This window comes from Littorina saxatilis, linkage group LG1 (assembly GCF_037325665.1).
Source record: "Littorina saxatilis isolate snail1 linkage group LG1, US_GU_Lsax_2.0, whole genome shotgun sequence".
NCBI classification, from domain to species: domain Eukaryota; kingdom Metazoa; phylum Mollusca; class Gastropoda; order Littorinimorpha; family Littorinidae; genus Littorina; species Littorina saxatilis.
Window position 1 is genome coordinate 67,875,690 of NC_090245.1, and position 10,351 is coordinate 67,886,040.

The following is a 10,351-nucleotide window of genomic DNA, read 5'->3' on the forward strand; positions in this document are numbered from 1 at the left end:
TATCTCCCAAACCTGTCTTCAGTCCTGAGACCATTGAATCAGCTACTGACGAAAGAAAGTGTGTGGTCGTGGGGACCAGAACAGGCAGAAGCGTTCGCCAAAGTGAAGCGCTTACTGACTACAGCACCTACCTTGGCGTTCTTTGATCCAGCTAAACCAACGACGGTGAGCGCTGACGCAAGCAGTTACGGACTGGGCGCAGTGTTGTTGCAGGAACACGAAGAGGGACTTCGTCCTGTGGCTTTCTGTTCCAGAACTCTCACAGAAGCTGAAGAACGCTACGCTCAGATAGAGAAAGAGTGTCTCGCGACAGTGTGGGCGTGTGAGAAATTCGAGAGATACCTGGTTGGCCTCGAAACGTTTGTATTGTGCACAGATCACAAACCCCTCATACCCTTGATAAACACAAAGGACTTAACGGATACGCCACTGCGTTGCCAACGCATGCTCATGCGTTTGATACGTTTCAAACCCTAAGCCAGATACAACCCCGGAAAAGAGATGTTCGTGTCGGACACACTTTCACGTAGTCCCTTGACGGGAGGCAAAACTTCTCATCGACAAGAAGAACTACAGAACGACGTAGAAGCTTACGTCGACACAGTCGCATCCTAATGGCCAATGTCAGACCGCAGGCTTGAGCAGATTCGGGCAGACACTCTCAAAGACGTCAACCTGAAAACAGCGCTCGAGTACACCGAGACTGGGTGGCCGCGGTACAAAGAAGATGTGAAGCTAGCAGCCAGAGATTTGTTTGCAGTGAGAGGAGAACTTACTGTTAACAACGGCCTACTCATCAAGGGCGACAGAATCGTGATTCCTTTCAGCATGAGGAAAGATATACTGGAACACATCCATGATGGACATCAAGGTGTGAACAAGTGTAGGGAGCGAGCCAACCAATGTGTGTGGTGGCCTCGCATTAGCAAGGACATCCAGGATCGGGTAGCTAAGTGCAACTTCTGCACAGAGCGCCTACCCACTCAGCGTTCAGAACCATTGATTCCATCAGCTCTGCCAGAGAGACCATTCCAGAAAGTGGGAACTGACTTGATGGAACTGAATGGACAGAACTACCTAGTCGTGATGGACTATTATTCCAGATACCTGGATGTAGCTTACCTACCAGATACAACGTCCAGAACAGTGATTCTGAAGCTCAAGAACATTTTCGCTCGTCATGGGATTCCAGAGACTCTTGTATCAGACAATGGTACACAATTTACGTCGGCCGAGTTTCAAGCATTTTCGAGAGACTGGCGTTTCAAGCACGTAACGTCTAGCCCTCACTACCCTCAGGCAAACGGCGAGGCGGAAAGCGCGGTGAAAATCGCGAAAAGGATTCTCTGCCAGGATGACATTTTCTTGGGACTGTTGGTGTATCGTTCAACACCGATACCTGCCCTTGGAGCAAGTCCAGCAGAACTAGCGTTCGGAAGGCGACTTCGAAACACCCTACCATGTCTTCCTGAGAACTTGAAACCGAAGAACATCAACCGAGACGAACTACAACAGCGTGACGAAGCAGCCAAAAGGAGGCAGAAGCAGACATTCGACAGGCACCACGGGGTACAGTCGCTTTCACCTCTACAGCCAGGCGACCAAGTCTTCGTCAAGTGTGACGGTGAGAAGGGGTGGAAACTTCCAGCTGAGGTGCGAGAGCAGTGCGCACCAAGATCCTACATCGTCCGTACACCTACTGGGGACCGAAGACGCAACCGGAAACATCTTCGTCTTCGTCCGGTGGCTCCAGCTCCAGCCAGCAGAGAAGCCGATCCAGTACCGGAAGCGGTACCAGACACCGTTCCAGGTGTTGACCCTGATCCTCCACCAGATAGCAGTGTGGATACCGAGGACAGTACTCCGACACCCGGAGACTACGTAACTCGCAGTGGCCGAACTGTAAAGAAGCCAGCGAGATTTGAAGAACAGTAATTTCTGTGTACACCAGATTTCCAGTGTTCCGGAGGTATCGGAACGTACCGAGAAATATTTCAGATTCGTTTTCTTTTGTTAAAGTTTATGAACGCTATCCAGTAAAGATAAGCAACAGTGTGTTCATTTGACGGACGGTAATCTGTAACAGTGGAATCGGAACATTATCGCGAACAGACAGAAGTTAAAAGAATCAGAACATTATGTTAACCGTTTCGGTATTTTGAATTTATGTCGGAAGTTGCATGTTCTGGTATTCATAAAGTTAAAGATGGTTTCTTTAATTCCTTTTGTAAAAGGGGGAGATGTTGAGGAGATAACTGCTGCTATACTATCAGGTAGTATGCTGACGAATAATTCCCCTTGGTTAATTATGTATGCAGACATGCGTAGAAATAAAGTACCTTCCTTTTCCTGCTACACACGATGTCGGCTGTCCTTCTGTATGAATGACTATTATCTGCATCCATCTGGCATGTTACGTAACCGAACCCAGACCAACACGTTACACTGTCTATATCTCTACTGCTTTTGTTTCTTTGCGAAAGTAGAATAATTCTTCCACCCCAGAGCCCTCATAGCCGATTTCTTCCATCGTTTGTTTTCGCGGCATTGATAGCAACGTATAGGGCCTACGTAGCGACAACTCTCCTGAAAGTTTCAATGACGCGATCTCGCTCCTTAAATGTAACTCGTATATTATGGAACAAGATGACAAAAAATACAAACCATAGTCATTACATACACTTAACCTTTCAGCGGGCGTTTATTGGCGCAACAAACTAACCACACCACATAAAACACACACTAAACATAATCTCAGGGCGAGCAACGAGGGAAAAGTATGCAGAACCGCATCAACCAGAACCACAACTGACACGAGGCCACAGTTACTGTCCTGGGCGTGTCAAACCTGCACATAGTCGTCGCACATCACGGGGAGACCACCTCGTCTGGAAAGAGTTACAACAACTAGCAATCGTGCATCATGCTGGACAACATGAGACTGAGGAGAGTCGCCGCTCGCTCAGAGACTTCGCAAAGAGTAAATGCCACTCATGTTGCTGCTTGATCACGATTCTTCTTCTTTTTTTTTCACGGGAGTCGTGACAATAAGTGATGAGTAGGTTGCCGCGAGATACCGAAAATGATACACTATTTTGTTGTTTGCTCGGCACTTCCGATGTCTATTGGTGGTCCGAAGGTTTCACACAGAATTCATACCAGTGTGTTGCTGCTTGGTCGCAACTCCCCCCCCCCCCCCAAAAAAAAAAACTGAAAAGAGTTAATGGTGACAATAAGTGAGTAGGTTTCCACGAGATTCCGAAAATGATACACACAATTTTATCGCAACTCCCGTGAAAAAAAGAGTTAAATGGTGACAATAAGTGAGTAGGTTGCCACGAGATTTCAAAAATGATACACACTATGTTGTCGTCTGTTCAGAACGCATGATCAAGTGGGAATACGTCTACTAGTTGCTGGTCCGAATGTTTCCCAAAGAATAAATGCCAGTGTGTTGCTGCTTGGTAACTACTCCCGTGAAAAAAAGTGAATGGAAACAATAAGTGAGTATAGTGGCCACGAGATTCCAAAACTAATATTTGCCATTCCTGTGATTGCCTAGTCACGGTCATGAGAGCGTGAAGGGAGAGAGAAAGTCTATTGCTTGCCCAAAGGTTTCACAGAGAAGAAATGCCAATCATGTTGCTGTCCGCTTCAGAATCCCGCGACGAAAAGACTGAGTTGGTGGCCACAAAGTTTCACGAAGAACAATTGCATTTTTTCTTTCTTTGTTCCCCTTTTTTCAGGATTCTCTTCGAAACAAAAAGTTAACGAAGACGAGAAGCCTACAAGCAATGAGGTTTCATAAGAAACATATTATATCCATTGTGTCATAAGGTCGGGACTAACAGCACTCACAAAAATATGGAGACCATTAAAACGTCGTTGCTTTTTTGTTGTTGCTTTTTTAAATAATTGCAGGCAAACCGGGTGACTGGCCCAAATGCCAATCAAGCAGTTTTAATTGGTCAAAATGTCAGTAAAGTTGTTGAGAGGTCACAATGCCAAAGATTGGTGACAGGTCAAGATGCCAGCGAGTTGTTGATCGGTCAAAATGCCAGAGAGTTGTTGACTGGTCAAAGTGCAAGCTAACTTGGTGGCCGGTCAAAGTGTCATGGAATTAATTGTTGACTGGTCAAGAGACCAGTGGCGCTAGAATCAACGGAGAAGAAGACATGCCTCTTGGTAGCCACGTACGCGGCTTGAGGAGGAGTAAATGCCAGTCGTGCTGCGGTGCGGTTAGCACTCCAACGAAGACACATTTTATTGCGCCAGGAATTCTGTGTGGCGACGAGCCCCTATATTCCCAAAACAATGTAAAGAAAGACCGAAAGGCTTCAGTCAAGAGATTGTGAATGCCCACAGTCAAGGACTTGGTGGTCAAGCCATAAGGAAATAAGTATCTTGCTGCTGCACACCTTTGCATAGTCATGATGGTTTAAAGGACTAGAGAGCGCTTTGACGTGGATGTAGTCCGGTCAGAACATCGGAAATATATACCAAATATCTCCGCCGACAGAAAGTCAGTTCCGGGGATCCTCATTCCATCAAGGCACGCACACACATTCACGCACCAACGCCTGCACGCATGCACGCACGCCCGCACGCACGCACACACGCACGCACGCACGCACCCACGCACGCACGCACGCACACACACACACACACACACACACACACACACACAGCACACACACACACACACACAAACACTCGCACACACAGACGGAAGTAAGGACAGCACCAGTAAAATTGAGTGACTGGTTTTTGGACGATTAACTGGGAGATTCAAACTTGAAAAAGCCACCATGCACGCTGTCACTGCTCATGTTCCTTCATGAGGAGCAAACAGGATGAATGCCAATGATACAAGATCCCCGCAAAGAGACGAAGCTGATGCCAGTGATTAACTTTGGTACGGACAGTTGGGAAGTGATGAAGCAAAGGTAAAAGCTCAATGCTGGTAACGTGTTGTTCAAAGAGGACATGCGAAAAGAAACATCAGAGGTCGTAAAGTAGTCAGCAAAAATAATTGTACAAAGAGCCAGTGGTAAAAATCCAAAGTAGCCTGAGACTAGGCTTGACAAAAACCATATATAAGTATAGGCCCATTGCAGAAACTCAAGTTAACAACAGCATTTCTACTCGGCGCGCGCGGTATGAGAATCACGGGTCGTAACTCTCTGGAATTGGTCATCCGCCGCCATGTTGGATGCCTTGCACGATCTCTGACAGTGCTTGAGCGTTGGGTGGCGACTCGACAAAAGTGAAAATGACACGTTGTGTGGCCAAAAACTGCAGTCAGCAGGCACACTTTAGGATCCCTAAAGTTGTTTACCATCAGGGTGACAACTGGAAGGAAGTTACTGAGTGGAGAAGACGATTATAACTGGTTATTTTTTGCTGTGTGCAGTGCGCTAATCAACAATTGTCCATCGGTTGTGCCTTTAGAGTGAACACTGTGATAGGATGCTTTGAAAATTATACTTTGCAGTAGTTACCTGAGCTGCATTGTACCTCATTTGCCTGTCTTGAGAGCTTTATCTTGTGAATGTTGGTGCACTGTCTGCATGGTAATTTGAGATAAAGAATAAATAAATGAAAATAATAATGTATTCTTGCTTTACTTTTTATGTTGTGCTGTTGTGTTAAAATGGCAGATCCCCTTTGGACTCATGCATGCACAGTTTTCTTCATTTTGTCTGCATACACAATGAAATACGCAAAAAGAACAAGAGTGCAATGAAGAAAACTAACAAAGACGGCATCCTATATGGCGGCGCGAAGAGAGTATGAGCGGAGTTGTGCCCCTTAGAGCTAAAGCTAGCCGATCCATTTGATAACGTCACGCCGAGTAAGAAGAATGAATTGGACCTATAAGCTGAGGATGCTACCCTCAGAAAAGACGACAAACAGCAACGTACAGTTCGATAGTTGAGACGAATGCTAGAACACAGTTAAAAAAAATTCTTCCACAGAGCATTTTGACTGTTTGTTTGGCTTATGTTGGTTGACTGGCTAGCTTTCTGCCTGCCTGTGTGTTTGTTTGTTTGTTTGTTTGCATGTTTTGGTTTGGTTTGATTTGGTTTGCTTGTTTATATGTTTATTTGTTTATGTGTTTGTTTGCTTGCTTATTTGTTTGTGTGTGTGTTATTTGTTTGTCTGTTTGTTTTTGATTGTTTGTGTTTTCTGTTTTTTTGTCCACATGTATATGTCAAAGAAGGATGTTTTTGACCCAAGTCACCTTGGGGGGGGGGGGGGACACAGTAGAATATGTCTGGTTAAGGCAGACAATCGTTAACGCTGACGATAACTTTCAGGATGGTCAGCCGCGGCACAAAGAGTTAACGCCAGCGATGCTGTAAAACGGTTATTGGTTACGAGGCGTGAAAACAGCAAATGTCCGAGTCGCGATTTAGCGTAGAAAGAGTTAATGTCTGTTCTGGAAATGTAGTTGTTCGGTTATTGTGCGTAGCGGGAGGATTGCAAACAATCTTTGCCACAAACCCAAAGTGTAAAGACACACAACAAGCCATCGGTCTTACTTTATGGAGTCGGAACTCGCGTGCATTTCTCCGGAACACAGCGTTATCTCTGTTTGTTGGCTGCTAGTGTTTCCTATATACTTATTTCCATTTAATTTTTTTTAAAAACAGCTGCAAATACTGCTGTCAATAAGCCATCTAAATCCGTTGAATAATTCTGTGAATCAAAAAACAAGAATTGTAGGTTATTGGAACATTTAGTTATTGACAAAACAAAACGTTACATTTACAGTATTGACAAAACAAAACGTTACATTTACAGTATTGACAAAACAACCCGTTACATTTACAGTATTGACAAAACAAAACGTTACATTTACAGTATTGACAAAACAAAACGTTACATGTACAGCATTGACAAAACAAAACGCTACATTTACATTATTGACAAAACAAAACGTTACATTTACATTATTGACAAAACAAAACGTTACATGTACAGTATTGACAAAACAAAACGTTACATTTACAGTATTGACAAAACAAAACGCTACATTTACATTATTGACAAAACAAAACGTTACATTTACATTATTGACAAAACAAATCGGTACATTTACAATATTGACAAAACAAAACGTTACATGTACAGCATTGACAAAACAAAACGTTACATTTACATTATTGACAAAACAAAACGTTACATTTACAGTATTGACAAAACAAAACGTTACATTTACATTATTGACAAAACAAAACGTTACATTTACAGTATTGACAAAACAAAACGCTACATTTACATTATTGACAAAGCAAAACGCTACATTTACATTATTGACAAAACAAAACGTTACATTTACATTATTGACAAAACAAAACGTTACATGTACAGCATTGACAAAACAAAACGTTACATTTACAGTATTGACAAAACAAAACGTTACATTTACATTATTGACAAAACAAAACGTTACATTTACAGTATTGACAAAACAAAACGTTACATTTACAGTATTGACAAAACAAAACGTTACATTTACAGTATTGACAAAACAAAACGTTACATTTACAGTATTGACAAAACAAAACGTTACATTTACAGTATTGACAAAACAAAACGTTACATTTACAGCATTGACAAAACAAACCGTTACATTTACAGCATTGACGAAACAAAACGTTACATTTACAGTATTGACAAAACAAAACGTTACATTTACAGTATTGACAAAACAAAACGATACATTTACAGTATTGACAAAACAAAACGTTACATTTACAGTATTGACAAAACAAAACGTTACATTTACATTATTGACAAAACAAAACGTTACATGTACAGCATTGACAAAACAAAACGTTACATGTACAGCATTGACAAAACAAAACGTTACATTTACAGTATTGACAAAACAAAACGCTACATTTACAGTATTGACAAAACAAAACGTTACATTTACAGTATTGACAAAACAAAACGTTACCGTCATTTACACATTTGTCAATAATTAAACGTTCCAATAACCTACAACTCTTGTTGTTTTGGTTTTTTTCAATTTTGGAACGTTAGCATTCCATCTGTTTTCGGATGTATGTCTCTGAGTGGGTCTCTGAATGCACAGCTTGTCTAGACATTGCTATACAAATGGGTATGTCCGGTTAAGACAGAAAAGTATGTACGAGCGTATGGTCACAACAGCGTTCGCGCTAGTCTCCTACAGGGGAAAGTATTCATGTCAGTTCTGTTATGGGTTACGAGGCGTGAAAACAGCAAATGTCCGCCACGGGATTTAGCCTGGTAAGAGTTTATATCTGGTCCAGTAGTGTTGTTGTTGTTCGGTCATTAGGCGTAGCGGTAGGGATTGCTAACAATGTTTACCACATACCCACACTTCGTGGACACAAGAAAACATCCCGTCGGACATTCTTAATGGAGTCGAACTCGCGTGCCTTTCTCTGGCACCAGGCTTTATGGTCATGTGCCTCCTCGGATTGTCTCCCCTTACAGCCGCCATTACACATTGGGCGTTAAGAGATTTACGACGCCGAAAAGAGTTACCTGTTTGATGGAGTGTGACACTAAAAGGCTAAGCTCACCTGTGTGTGCAGTGCAAAGCAGTCAAAAGCTAAACAAAACCAGTTGCAGCTTTAAAGCATAAACAAGATACGATCGTTTAGAAGCTGAGGTACAAATGCAAGGCTGGATAAACAAATGAAACATAATGTTTCCCAAAATATTGACTCTTAACAACCCTTAAATAAAAGCATGACATATGAACAAGAGGAAACTTGGCAAGGAAAGAAAGAAAGGAAGAACAACAGACAAACCGAAAGACAGACTGACAGAGAGTTAGAAAGATAGAAAGAGTGAGAGAAGGAAACCAGAAAAGAATCAGGGAAAAAAAGAAAGAGAAAAACATGAAATAAGACAGAAAAAAAGCAAGAAAGAGAAAAAGAAAGAAAGAAAAAGAAAGAAAGAAAAGAAAAAAATATAGGAACCAAAAAACAAAGGAAAACAAATATACAAGAGGAGTACAACATTTGTTTTGTCAGTATTGTCATGACAAATGACAGACCAAAAATCTACACTTTTACAGTGAGAGCCAGAACTCAGAAGTCGCCAAAACCACCACCCCCCCACCACCCCACCCCCCCTCCTACCAAAATTTCGCACACTTAAAGAGCACGACAACCAGTGGTCTTATACTTTGCTCACTAACATCCTAGAGCCTCGAGCGTCTGATACTTCTCGGCTGCTTTGCTACAGAAGCGAAAGGTGGGAAACACGGGTAGACTTTTGACACTTTCGTCGCTGCACAAACATCGGCACCGCCGCAATGGAGAGTGAGAAAGGTAGACACAGGTGTGAGCTCTCTATACCTATCTCTTTTTTCCTCCCCCTTTGGCACCTTTCCTTCTTTAAAGCAGCCGAACTACCTGCATAGCTGTTCAGCTCCTCCGCACAGATTTTGTTGTTTTTACAATCTTGCTATTTTTTTCTATACATAAAACAATCTGTAAGGCCAACAACAACAAAATAGTCTGTTTACGGTAACACAGGCAAAAAAAATAGGGTCGGTAAGTCGGGATTTTTTTCCCCAAAAAAACACATATTTTTAAGTTATTTGGCCAAAAAACAAAGATTTTTTTTTATTTTTTTCCCAAATGCCAAAAAAAAAGTCAAGGTCACGCGAAAAAATAGGGTCGGTCGGGATACCGTAAACAGACTTTTTTTTTTTTTGGCCTAAGGAAGCATTCGTCCATGAGAGTTATCTTACAACTGTCGAGCATAAGGCTGGGGAATTCTCATCGAATCCGCGAATTTCAGAGGAGACTTGATTGGTTGTCCGAGGAAAAGACTACCGGCAGTTCCCCAACCTGATATATGTTTCGTTTTAAAAAGCCATTAAAAAACTACACAAATAAACACTGACACTGTGAAGGGCATCGCCGCTTTCTAAGATACTGGAACTTTGAATAGCACAGTGCGTACAAAAACGTTCAGATAAAAACCTTGTTGTATTCATTAATGCCCGATTTTCTCCGTAGTTAAGGTGAATTAACACAACACCCCATCATTTCAGACCTCCCAAAAATGTTATTGTGAAAAGGGACACTCCGTTTTCAAAACATATCTAATCATCGAGATGCTAAATTAATGTTATTACTTCTTCTCTGCTTTTTTTAGTCGACGTTTACAGTCTGAGCAAGCAGTGTAACGTATGAAGCGAATGTCACGTTTCTATTCGCTGTTGAATAATGAAAAGCGCCAGTCCTGTTGTACTGAGAAAAGCATTGCTCATGCAGTTCACTATTATATTGAAAGAAAAAAAGAATTCCTGTGTGTGAAAATTGACATATTGAAA

General features: G+C 42.1%; 1 protein-coding gene across 1 annotated transcript in view; it reads right to left on the reverse strand.

The window, feature by feature from the left end:
- The window catches only part of LOC138976877 (limbic system-associated membrane protein-like), a 140,346-nt gene that overhangs the window by 81,437 nt on the left and 48,558 nt on the right, over nucleotides 1-10,351 (reverse strand). The gene's annotated exons all lie outside the window — the stretch shown is intronic.